This window comes from Copadichromis virginalis, linkage group LG2 (assembly GCF_057382275.1).
Source record: "Copadichromis virginalis isolate Kocher_CV1m ecotype Utaka linkage group LG2, C_Virginalis_male_GT1.1, whole genome shotgun sequence".
NCBI classification, from domain to species: domain Eukaryota; kingdom Metazoa; phylum Chordata; class Actinopteri; order Cichliformes; family Cichlidae; genus Copadichromis; species Copadichromis virginalis.
In genome coordinates this window covers 10,157,411-10,171,271 of record NC_140619.1, presented here as the reverse complement: position 1 = coordinate 10,171,271, position 13,861 = coordinate 10,157,411, and the positions used below count along the sequence as shown (strand labels likewise).

Below are 13,861 nucleotides of genomic sequence, written 5' to 3'. Positions count from 1 at the left end.
CTTTGTCTCATTGTGTCTTTATTTCTCCTGGGTTTTTTACAGAGTTTTCCCCCAACATTACCATTTTACATTGTGTTAAATGGCAACATTCTGTTTACAATGTTACCATTTCACATTGTGTTAAATGGTAACATTCTGTTTACAATGTTACCATTTCACATTGTGTTAAATGGTAACATTCTGTTTACAATGTTACCATTTTACATTATGTTAAATGGTAACATTATGTTTACAATGTTACCATTTACATTATGTTAAATTGTAACATTATGTTTACGATGTTACCATTTTACATTATGTTAAATTGTCAGTAGGCCTGGTACCGGAACCGGTACTGGACCCCCTTTTACTTTCAGCCATCAGAAGAGGGTACACTGTGGTCATAACAATACTCAGACTGTAGCATTTAAAGGTCCCAAAGTGTACCAGGAAAATATCCCCCGCACGATTACACCAGCAGCCTGAATTGTGAATGTGAGGGAGGATGGATCCATGCTTTCATGTTGTTCACTCCAGGCTGATATAAAAATGATATAACTAATACTACTTCTACTAATAATGACAATAACAACAAAATAATAATAATAATGTCAAAAATACCAGTAATAATAATAACAATAACAACATAAACAACAACATTACTACTAATAATAATAAAGATAAACAAATGTATTAAAAAATTAATAATGATAATAATAATAATAAAACTGATCATAACAGTAACAATATCAATCATAACAACAAGAGTACTAACAACAATAATAACAATAACAATGAAGGTGTTGCTGCAGATCTGAGTCCCGACTCTGCTGCCTTTCTAGTGCGGCAAAGAAAGTAAGAAATAGAAAAAGAAAAACACAAATAAACTGAGTGTGAGGGTTTTTCTACAAGTTACACTGAATATTTGCACAGACATGCTGACTGTTTGCTGGGAGACGTCACCTGTCTTTTATAGAATAGCAGGTAAGCTGTTCTCTGCCGCTGCTCACACACAGACTCACACGTGGTCTGGCAGACCAACTCGTCATCGTACGTGAGCCGGCTGTCTGTGACGTCGTCTCTTCCGCTCATCTGGTGAACGCCGTCACAGACGTAATGTCCTGAGAGGAGAAGGCGCACTTATTAACGTCTCATAAACTTTCAAAGCTGACCTGCATTCAGCACATGTGTCTGAAAGCACCCACTCACCGCTGTAAGCTGAGGAGCCCAAACGACTGATCACGCTGACCAACAAATAGCGAGCAGTTTACTGGGAGAGGGCAGCGGCACCACCCGTTAGCTTAGAAATGGGCTCCATCCATACTTGAAATGAACGGTGTGCCTTTTCCCTTACCTCTTCAGTAAAGGCTGTGTCCTGGCTGATCACCAGCTGCTGTGTCAGAACAATGGGGCTGTTCTTCTTCTCCACGGTGAACGATGGAGTGAACGTAAACCACTTCAGATGGAGGATCAGCACACTGAAAGAGATGAGACAAAGAGGAGAGGCTCAAAGGAAGACGCAAGGAGGACACGACATGAACAAAACTGACACCGACTGAACTGTGGTGGTTTGAGGCCTTTGGGGACCGATTTGAGGTTACTCACTTTGGCAGGTTCAAGAACAACAGCTCCTCTTTGATCTTCTTAGCTCCGCACTGGCATTCTTAGTCCAACAGGCCGCCCTGCAGCAGGGAGCAGGAGGAACAGGTGCATTAGAGTTAAACTCTTTTACAGATGAATTCACATATTCGTGGGAGCAAGCCTGTTCACAGAATAGAGTCTAAACGAGCTCTTACTTTCAGACTCCAGCCCCGCCCTTCAGCAGCATCCTGCTGGCTGGCACAACCTTGCCATTGGCTGCTGCCAGGGACTCAACAGGTTAGAACAAAAATATAAATATTATATCTGAGTTCTTATGTGGACCCGCCTTCCAGACACAACGTCACCTTCCATGAATGTCCACAGGTTAGCGGCCCTCGCTCTGCTGGTCCTCCAAAGTAAGAAAAAATGAGAAAAAATAAGGAGCAGACCAAGCAAAAGAGGGTATTTAAAGAGACAGTGCTCTTAAGGTTCATTTTTGGCGAGTTTTATTATCTAAATGTCATTGTGTCACTTTCTTATGAGGCTTCAGTGAACTGAAAAAGCTTCTGGGATGAGAAGCGAAACGTCTTCAAAAAAGTTAAAGAAGTCCGGTTGCTTTTTTCCCCCAAGCTCCTTAGAGTTCTCTGAAAATGGTCAGGTAGAAGGACTGGACTGAAAATGAGTAAAAAAGCAGCCAAAGCCCAAGGAAGTTGAAAGATTGGAAACTATTGCTGAGGTCATGTCAGTGTAAAAAGTTACCTACAAGTCTGGCACCTTGGAAGGAAAACATAAAGAAATAAGGTGTAAGGCCAAATGTTTGGTCCTGCAGCCAACCGGACCATGAAATATAGAGCACAGGTGAACAAAGTGAGGCAGCAGTTTGCTGATTTCCACCTTGTGCCTTTCATGTTGATCAGCTTAGTAGTTTGCCAGCTTTCTAGCTGTTAAAGACTTTTGGCGAGAGGTTATTCATATTTGAACTCTAATTGAACCCCTCTTTTTTACTGTTTTTTTGTTTGTTTGTTTTTGGGGTTTTTTGTTGTCTTAGATGGCCTGACTCAGCAGGTGGGGGCAGTTTCTGAGTTCACCTTCGTTCAAACAGTGCAGAAATGGTTTCGCTATGCTCCAGACTGGATGGGTGGTGCAGGACGCCCGATATCCAGCCCCGTCATGGAGTAAACTAAAAACAGTAAATAATACATTTAACAAACAAGCAAGCTCTAAATTCAAGCGGAGAGACTGCAGACGTAGCCGCACCATTCCAGGGATTTTTGGTTAGCATGAGGGGTCTAGCCAGGACCCTTACTGGATACTTGGTGGGAATCGAACGTGCGACTCCAAAGATGTGTAGTATTACCACTACACTATCCAGCTGCGCTACACTATCCAACAAAAAAAGTTTTTAGAAAATTTGATAAAGTCTGATGCTTAATATTGTAGGGATATTAATCTCCCTACAATATTAATACGGATTAATAACACAGAGAAGTCATACTTCTGTTATGACAGAATTAATTGGGTAAATTATATTTACAATTGTAACATTGTAAACTTAATGTTATGATTTTACATTATATTAAATTGTAACATGATGTAAAATCGTAACATTGTAAACTTAACGTTACAATTTTACATTATGTTGCAATTTAACATAATGTGAAATTGTAACATTGTAAACATAATGTTACAATTGGAACATCAGTCCATCTATCCATGCATCTTCATCCGCTTTATCCGAGGCCGGGTCGCGGGGGCAGCAGCCTAAGCAAAGAGGCCCAGACCCAACACGCTGTGTACTCACCTTTGCTAAGTACATGTGAACAGATCTTGAATAAAAAAAAAAAAACAAAACACACTTTTCTTTTCTGTTTTATTGAAAGCACTTTACAGAAAGTGTAATTGTTTGTAATGAAGAAAGAAGTAGGTAGGTTTCCATGTGTAATTAGTGTGTGATAATGCTGCAGAAGAAGCTTAATGTGTAGTTTGCAAAAACAATGGGAAAAAAAGGTGGCCGAAGAAGAAAAGATAAATGTCCTTTTTTTTAAGTATTCCCTCGGCCGGTCGTTTGGCTTATGACATGTGGCGGGGACTCTGTTACAGAACTCCGCCAGTTCGAACCCCCCACGAACTCACTGCCACGGCCCTGCGCGGGGGGCGGGGAAATGCACTCGCGTTTCCTTTTTGCTTTTTCCTGCTTGAGCCAAGTCCTCCGCCCGCTCTTCATCTCTCTCATTACCCCTTATTACCTTACACTCATGCCTTTGCCTTTCACCACTTCAAAACGAAGCCTACTTCAATATTACCTTCATACGCTCTCTTTGCTTTTGGCTTTCCTCATGCTGTGTACTCACCTTTGCTAAGTACATGTGAACAGATCTTGAATAAAAAAAACAAAACAAAACACACTTTTCTTTTCTGTTTTATTGAAAGCACTTTACAGAAAGTGTAATTGTTTGTGATGAAGAAAGAAGTAGGTAGGTTTCCATGTGTAATTAGTGTGTTATTGCAGAAGAAGCTTAATGTGTACTTTGGAAAAACGATGAGAAAAAAAGCTGGCTGAAGAAGAAATGATAAATGTCCTTTTTTTTCAAGCCTTCTCTCAGCCGGCAGTTTCAGTGCCACGGCCCTCGCTTGGGGGGTGGGGAGACGTGCCCCCCAAGGAGACCTGCTAGATTGTTCAGAAGGTTGTTCTCATCCATCCAGATGGAGGATCACTAACAGGAGCGTGGAAGACTCCAGAATCCACTCTGGCTGGAATCCGGTGGATATGCAGTGTGTACAGGTACAGGACCATTTAAACGGACAGCATTTATAGAATGACTATTAAAAGTCAGCGAGTGTCAGTAATGTTAATGTGGTTATGTTAGTAATACACCGAGTGCTAATATAAGAGCTTTAAGATGCATTTGTAGATATTATTACGTGTTTTACCGTCTTTATGGTGCTAGCTTAAAGTTACGGTGTAAACGTTAGCTTATATTGGAGGAAAGCTGTTACTGGTTAAACGATGTTAGCACAGAAATATTAGCTTCTGTCATGACTGATGAAGTTACTAGTTAATAAAGTTTTCAGTAAAGTGATTAATCGCAGCCACAGGTTGACAGCAAATATCTCGATTAGCTTCAGTGCATCTGTAATAAATATGTGCAAGTTTCAGTGCTTCGTTTAAACTGTATGATACTTATACTGACCCAGGGTCAGTGTAAAATACAATCCTAGCTGTGTGAACAAAGCCACTGTAAATTTAATCCTGCATGACAAACCTCAGGATGCAGATTATTATTACTCTTTCCTGCTGGCACACCTGAGAGTCAGCTAGAAACTTATAGTGACGTGGACATCATGCAAAGACTGCCAGACTCTGTAATACTGCAAATGATCAGTGACTCAGGTTAACACTAAACTTCAAACGGTACCTCTGTGTGCTGAACATCTAGGATTGAGTCAGGCTGCATTGACTGTGGGACTTTAATGTGTTAAAAGCAGGTTGAAGACGGCTCAGAAACATTTGAAGATTAAAATTTAGCATTATGGCTGCTGGTGGTTTGTAATATCTACTCAGCTGTATTTTTGTTACTAATTTATGTTTGTTGTTGTTTAACACAGATTTCAGAAGAGCAAATATGCTTAATAGTTTAACTAGATTTCATTTGTCAGTGTTTGACTGCTGAGTCACCGGAAGAACTCATTTCATTCATTCTCCATATGATGTTAATTTACAGAAATGTTTCACAGGAACTGATTTCTCCCAAAGGTTGAACTAGTGTGTTTCCATAGATTACCTCTGTATGAATGTACTTCTTAAATGAAGGCAAGTGTTTGTCCTTTTTTGTTCCTCAGGTACAGTACGTGATATCAAGGGCAGGTGGTCAACACTGGGGACAAGAAGCAGACATACTTCCAAGAGGGAGCTGCAGTGAGGTCAGAGGTCAGAATCTGAAACAGCTCAGGTTTATATTTTAGAGGTTATAAAAAATCAAAATGTATTTATAAAGAAACCTTTAAATAATAGTCATAATTATGATTATTATAAGAAATATCAAACATTTAAGTGGATTTTCTGTTACACATATTGTGTTAGCCCTGCGATAAACTGGCAGCCTGTCTTTGTCCTGTATCAGCTGGGATAGGCTTCATCCTCCCGCAACCTTGAATTGGATACATTTTATTCCAATTATGTAATCTGATCATTTACAAACTCAAGGTATCTAATCAAAATGTAAGTAATAATTATAAAATGGGAAAGCAGAAATAAGTGTGACATAAATGTAAATGTGTGAGCTGACATAGAGCTACATGCAGTCTGAAAAACCTTTGTTGTCAAGTTTGCAGGTATATCAGCACGAGACATTCTTACATAGAAGAGACATTAAAGTCTCTAACTCAGTGAAGCATTATTGGTCCCGTCTGTTTGGATAAATATAGTAAGTTGATGTATGTCCATTTATTGACACATTTTCTTAAGTGCTTATCCAGTTCAGGATCACAGTGGAGCTGCAGCTGGATATGTTCACTAAATAAACCTTACAAAAGTTAACAATAAACCTGCATCCATGTACGTTGTTGTCCACAGGATGAGAAAATCAAACTGGAACACTGTGGAACATGTTAATAAATGTTTGTGTGTTTATGCCTGTGTCTTTCACAGGAGGCGCTGGAAGGTTTCCCTAATAGTTCCTGGTGAATCAAAGCAGAACCATAAAGGTTGCTGGACTGCATGATGGCCTTACCCCTGAGCAGTCATCCTGTTAAAGGATGAACCAGTTAGAAGCTGTTTTCAAAGTAGCTGAGCAGATTTCATCTCAAGTAAGCGATTAACTGTTTGTTCATCTGTTCCGCCACTTAAAGAGCATTTAAGGACGTCTTTTGAGTGTCCAGTTGAATTAATTCTACTGGCTCTCATGGTCATTTGTTATTATAGTCATATTTTTCATGTTCATCCAGCTATTTAGTAAATTCTATCTATTTAGTAATATCCGTCAGCTATAAAATGTAATATAAATATAAAAATATCTAAATATCTCCTGCCCTTTATGTTTTAATGATGTAAGTCTGTTATCGTGTTACATTAGCATTCCTCACATATCAATGAGATGCTGTACAGTACAATCCTACTGACACAGCAGAGGGATAACGACAGCTATTCAACATCGTTACACGACACATTCGAGCTGCATGACGCAGACAAAGTGACTAAATCATCTTTTTGTGGTTTATTGTCTTCAAACCAGCAGACAAAGCCGATGGCAGAAGATGTCGGAGAAGAACTTCAGGCCGTGGACTGAAAAGGTATTTTTTTCTTGTTATCAAAGACATTTGGAGTGGCAGCTTCTACAACTGGTTGTGCTAAAGTAAAGCTTACAGTCTAAGAAATCACAGTGTTGATATTCAGCACAAAGAGAAAAGCTCACTTGTTTGAATTTATTTACAATCATAGTTTTATAAATTCTGACTGTAAACAGCTTTTACAGCTTTGATATTGTTTGACACTCGATATCAGGTGATAGGGTTTAATTTAAAGGTTTCTGTGTCCCAATGAGCCATTTACACTGATCAGTGTCAGTTTAACTGTAACACATTCATTATTTAGATTCAACAAAGAAATAACTGAATGTAAAAAATGGCAGCCCTCAGGCAGGTTTATAGAGATACATGCATGCATTATGAAATTTATGTATCCCAGATAATTGTTATTCATCTAGTCATGGCAGACCTACCTCTTCCTCCCAAGTTAACTGCAACCCAAAATAACTAGTGGGGCTATTTACACACTCACAACCAGTGTGGGGTAAAAAGAGCCACCAAAAAACTGTCAGCCACAGATGTGCTAGAAGAGTTAGAAGCTCTACTTATGGAGAAACTTTCTAAGTCTAACAGGGGACAGGAACTCCTGCCCAAGTAACATGATATAAGCCCACATACAGCCCAGCCATAAAGTGAACCAAGTTAAAGACAGCATGGGACCAAATGCATGTAACCAGCCTGCACCCACCTGACATTTCTTCCTCCTGAATTAAATGAATGAAGGGATGAAAGTTAAATGACTACAAACCTAAAGCCACTAGTTCCCACACTGGAGCTCCCTGACACTGTGTGTTAACTGTATTTAGCTTGTATCAACAGTTGTAACAGGCTAAGCCACCTGAGACACTGCATTGAATTTGTTCCTGTCTTACTGGTTTCAGCTGACTGGTTTCAACTCAGATATTCTGCTTTTTCCTTTCAGTAGATCAAAGCAGCTCGTGCTCCTTCTGCTTCCAATTTAGAAGAAGAAGAAGAAGGCGAAGGCTTCAGCGAAGTGGCGTTCATGGTCTCAGTGAACAGTCACGGTCACACACTGCATGTGGTTTTAAAAGCAACATGTCTGTTCACCACAACAATGGAGATGTGTAATATTAGTGCAGCTATGGTTTGTTCTTGAACATCAGTTCTGTTTTCTACTTTGATCACTCAGACCAAAAAAGTGTTGTTTTCAGATTCTTTCTTTTAAATCTATAAAGCACCTGTTCATTTTTTTTATTACAATTAGTTTCACATAAATGTTAGTGTTTCCTTTTATGATCTTTTAATGCTTACACTACACTGTACATGAAATCAAACCTAATAATGAGGCAGATAACATTCCTGTTACGATCCAGACTAGTGGTCTTACTGGGGCCGGTGAACAGGACTGTAAGCTTGCCATTGTGCCAGTTAAAGTAAAATCAAAGAGAGGTCAAAGAATAGTGGAAACGTATGCCTTTCTGGACCAAGGGAGTTCAGCATCCTTTTGTACAGCGGGTCTTATGGACAAGCTGAATATTGCTGGGAGGAGGACAAAGATTCTCCTGCGCACCATGGGACAGGAGAAAGTGGTGGACAGTTTCATTGTACCTGAACTTGAAGTTGCTGGATTGGACAGTGACATGTACTGTGATATGCCTAACCTCTTCACTCAGCATAAAATGCCTGTAGATATTGGTAACATCCCAAATCAACAGGACCTGGTTGACTGGCCACATTTGAAGCATGTTCATTTGCCAGAAATTAAGGCCAGTGTTGAGCTTTTGATTGGCATGAATATGCCCAGAGCTCTAGAACCTTTGGAGGTCATCCGGAGTGTAGGTGATGGACCCTTTGCCATTAGGACTGTGCTCGGCTGGACTGTGAATGGGCCACTTAATCGAGAATGCTGTGGAAGGCCAGGATGTTTGGCAACAGTTACCGCCAACAGAGTTTCTGCTGTCACACTGGACAAGCTATGGAAACAGCAGTTCAAGATGGATTTTCCTGAGAGCAGCAATGATGAACAGATGGGGCTGTCAAAGGAAGACTTGAAGTTCCTGGAATTGGCCAGCAAGATGGTGACTTTGGGGGATTGGCACTACAGCATTGCCCTGCCACTAAAAGACCGAGACATAAGAATGCCTGACAACTGTGCAATTGAGCAACGAGCCTTAGGTTATGACCACAGTGTACCCTCTTCTGATGGCTGAAAGTAAAAGGGGGTCCAGTACCGGTTCCGGTACCAGGCCTACTGACAATCTAACATAATGTAAAATGGTAACATCGTAAACATAATGTTACCATTTAACACAATGTGAAATGGTAACATTGTAAACAGAATGTTACCATTTAACACAATGTTAAATGGTAACATTGTAAACAGAATGTTACCATTTAACACAATGTGAAATGGTAACATTGTAAACAGAATGTTACCATTTAACATAATGTAAAATGGTAACATTGTAAACAGAATGTTACCATTTAACACAATGTGAAATGGTAACATTGTAAACAGAATGTTACAATTTAACACAATGTGAAATGGTAACATTGTAAACAGAATGTTACCATTTAACACAATGTGAAATGGTAACATTGTAAACAGAATGTTACCATTTAACACAATGTGAAATGGTAACATTGTAAACAGAATGTTACCATTTAACACAATGTAAAATGGTAACATTGTAAACAGAATGTTACCATTTAACACAATGTAAAATGGTAACATTGTAAACAGAATGTTACCATTTAACACAATGTGAAATGGTAACATTGTAAACAGAATGTTACCATTTAACACAATGTAAAATGGTAACATTGTAAACAGAATGTTACCATTTAACACAATGTAAAATGGTAACATTGTAAACAGAATGTTACCATTTAACACAATGTAAAATGGTAACATTGTAAACAGAATGTTACCATTTAACACAATGTAAAATGGTAACATTGTAAACAGAATGTTACCATTTAACACAATGTGAAATGGTAACATTGTAAACAGAATGTTACCATTTAACACAATGTAAAATGGTAACATTGTAAACAGAATGTTACCATTTAACACAATGTAAAATGGTAACATTGTAAACAGAATGTTACCATTTAACACAATGTAAAATGGTAACATTGTAAACAGAATGTTACCATTTAACACAATGTAAAATGGTAACATTGTAAACAGAATGTTACCATTTAACATAATGTGAAATGGTAACATTGTAAACAGAATGTTGCCATTTAACATTATGTTAAATATAACTAACGGATTTACTTTACCAAATGGACCATCCCGGCCTTGCCGTATTGGTCTATTTGATTCACCTTTGTTTTTATTGTTTATTTTATTTTCACTTGCTACACATAGGACAGACATGACTGGGGGAAAGAAAGGGGAGAAAGAAAGAGGGAAAGAAAAACAGCAGGGAAGAGGAATGGTGATAAAGGGCAAAAAACAAAAACCAACAAAACAAACAGACAAAAAAATATATATATCAGTCACTTCATCTCAAAGAAGTCCAGACGCTTTTCTTTCCAAGCTCCTTTGACTGACTGTTAGGACAACTTATTTATTGCAAGCATGCAGTACAAGAATAACTCGATGTTTCTGACTTTGCATTACGAATTGTTTACCCACTGACAAACATTTCAAATGAAATTAAATACAAAAACAATTTGCGGTAACCTGATTTTAATTCAAAAAGAATCATTAACAACACTTCTTGTAATGGTGTCAAAATCAGCCCAACTTTTATTTTCAAATGCAAAAAGTAAAAGAAAATGAGCCAACATACTGGACACATATAATTGTCAATATAATTGTTTATAAACAATTATACTGTCATCATTGTTACAGATATGGAAACTTTATTAACAATTTGTCCAAGTAAAAAAATGCCCTGCTAATTGTTGGGGTTTTCTCTCCTCTAGCCCTTTCCTTTAAGCTCTTCTTTACATCCCCCCCACCCCCACCTTTTCTTTTTTCTTAATAATATAACAATAAAAACAATTGGCTGCATTTTAAATGTGTCAGATCAATGTCTTTATTCAAGAATACAAGAAATGGTAATAGCTGCATGTGTGTTTGTGTGTGTGCATAATATGCATACTTTACTTGTTGGATCCAAATCCCACAAGGAATCAAATAAAATAAGAAGACAAACAAAAACAAAACAAAAATATATTTCTCTCCCTTCCCAGGTCAGGTTCACAAAAGCATTGCAGCTCTTTATTCCTCTTGTACAGCTCCAGAGTCTGTCAGCCAAAAAGAAACTACTGAGGTTCCAACACCCAGTGTTTCTGTAAACACAGATGAAAATGAACAGTCATCCACATCTAAAAGATTTGTAGATTCGAGGGACCGGTATAATACATCTAGTACATCTTTGTTTAAACCTCAGAACACAAAAAGGGAACAAACCATTGTATACAGATTTAAAAGTGCGCAAAGCAACGAACAGTCACCCTCTGAAACAGCTGAGGTTATCACAACCATTGTTTCTGTAAATACACAGGAACAGTCACCCACCTCAAAAAGATTAGTATATTCAAGGGACCAGTGTATCTACTCTGGTCAAAAGAATCCATGCTTCGTACTGATGTCCACAATTCTTTTTTATTCCTCTCACAATCATGGAGCACCGTGAAAACTAGAAACGAGTAAAATAATATCAATAGCACATATGACATCCATCTCAGCCACTTATTTCTTTTCACAAGGTGCACAAGTGCTTAACAAATAACAGCATAATGTTTTTACCGTGTACGCCTTGTAAAACCAGTAGTAGAAAAGTTGTAGATTCGTGCTCTTGTGGGGGAGACGTATGTTATCCACCACCTCGATAGCTAGCCGAGAGTTCGAGGGTCACTAGAGCCGCCGAGAACGCATGAACTACTTACGGTAGGACGTTTTGCCAAAGTAAGACGTTTTGTCAGAACACCGAGTCCTCAGGAGGATGCAGCCCATGAATTTGGACACGATCTCAGATGCACTTCTGGTGTTGTCATGGCAACCCACACAAACATTTCAGCGTCAGCTACAATGAGGCGGAGCCCTTACTGGGACACTGAGCTCAGGTAGAGTGAAAGACAACATTTTTCCGCATCCAAAACAGCAGCGCTGTTCCTGTGACCTCTAGTAAAGCCTCTACTTGGGAAAAGGGAGTCTTTCATCAAAGCATCCTGCAGAAGTTGAATAAAAATATGCAAATGTTTAAATGATGCAACTTAATGAAGGCTGACAGCAGTTGTACTATTTTACATTGCAGCGAACAGAGGTGACTATTATTTTCAACGTTTTTCCAGCATTTTTCACATTGAAAGTGAAATAATATAAATAATGTCTCAATTAAATTGCGTTAATATTTAAAAATACAAAAACTACAGCTTTGTTCACAAGCCAATAAAAATGTACTTGGGCCAGTGGTAAATGAAAATAACACTTATTCAGCACCTGGTTGTTGCGGCTGCATCAGGACACCAGATGTTCAGCCTCCATCCTGTAGGCAGACTTATCCCCGTCTGAGAGGAGTCCAATAATGGTGGTGTCATCTGCAAGCTTAATTAATTTGACAGACTGGTGGTTGGAGGTGCGGCAGTTGGTGTACAGGGAGAAGGGCATAGAAGAAAGAACACAGCCCTGAGGGGAGCTCGTGCTGATGGTCCGGGAGTCCAAGACATTCTTCCCCAGCCTCACTGGTTGCTTCCTGTCCGTCAGGAAGTCAGTGATCCACCGGCAGATGGGATCAGGCACATTCATCTGGGAAAGCAATCCTTGAAGAAGGTCTGAAAGGATGGTGTTGAAGGTAGAGCTGAAGTCCACAAACAGGATCCTAGCATAGATTCTGCAGGACAAAGTGTAGGGCCATGTTGATGGCATCGTCTACAGACCTGTTGGCTCTGTATGCAAACTGCAGGGGGTCCAGGAGGGGGGCCGTGAGGGTCTTAAGATAGGAGAGAACCAGGCGCTCAAAAGACTTCCTGACCAGATGTCAGAGCCACAGGTCTGTAGTCTTTTCGTCCAGTGATCTTTGGCTTCTTGAAAGCTATATATGATATAAAAATTATATAAAAACTGTTAATCAGCAAAAGAAATGATATCATAGTTCTTATAAAGAAAGCCTCTATCAATCAAACACCAGCAGTGTAGCAATGTTGTTCACTTACACTGTATATAAAACACTGATTTTGGCTACATCCAGTTTTTACTGTATTATAAACATTTTTTACCATGAAGAGTAAAGTGTTTGGCATTTTTGTCATTGTTATTGAGCTCAGAGATCAGGCCCAGCCCAGTATCTACCTGGTTATGAGCAAGGAGCTGGAGGTGATAACTCAACAATAACCAGGCCATGCATGCATGGATGGATGCATGGATGGATCAGTTTGTAGGCTGTGTGTGGTCAGCAGCAGGCTGCTGGGTGTGGACCAAGAGGGAAAGCCCAGCATGTGAAACCCATCAGCAGAAGGCCAGAATAAAGGTGCACAGACAAACGCAGCCCAGACACTCAGGCAGGACGAGTAAAATAAATGGCAGCAAACACAGTATGATGTGGTAAAATGTGCTTTCTTTCACAAACAGATAGCACAAACAAGAATCACAAGAATCTCCTTTGTGGTTCTTGTTTTTCTTTTGAGTACATTAATAAAAAGTTGAAATAAAGTGGCAATAAAATTCATGCACTGAAGACCACACGAAACCCTAATTCACCCTACTACCTGTTGCCTTCACATTCCATTTGCATCCCTTGTCCACAGAATCAAAAATGACCCTTCTTCACTAAAGATCGAACATAAAGCAATTGCATTTTAAATGGAAGCCCATTTTGCATTAAGAAACACTATCAGCAATCAGAAATTGTGTATATCAGAGTTCTCTGTTTTTACTGTCCTGAAAACTGCATTAATTCAGTGGATGCGGTTAGGTTCAAAACAACGTAATATAAGAGGGCAACCAATTCAATCTAAGAGGGATCCAATTTTTATCCATTCATGTACCAGCTACTGGCTTTTTGCTGTTATGTTCTCA

At 39.1% G+C, this 13,861-nt stretch overlaps 1 long non-coding RNA gene across 2 annotated transcripts; it reads left to right on the top strand.

The window, feature by feature from the left end:
* The first annotated feature begins 4,083 nt into the window (after positions 1 to 4,083).
* LOC146716993 (uncharacterized) lies at positions 4,084 to 9,049 on the top strand. 2 transcript variants are annotated; one of them, XR_014922576.1, is made up of 5 exons: positions 4,084 to 4,342; positions 5,401 to 5,481; positions 6,209 to 6,366; positions 6,792 to 6,849; positions 7,787 to 9,049. It is a non-coding gene; the product is annotated as an uncharacterized LOC146716993 (long non-coding RNA). The 2 variants fall into 2 exon arrangements; XR_014922575.1 differs by having other exon boundaries at positions 4,086 to 4,342; positions 5,401 to 5,488.
* Positions 9,050 to 13,861: the final 4,812 nt, after the last annotated feature.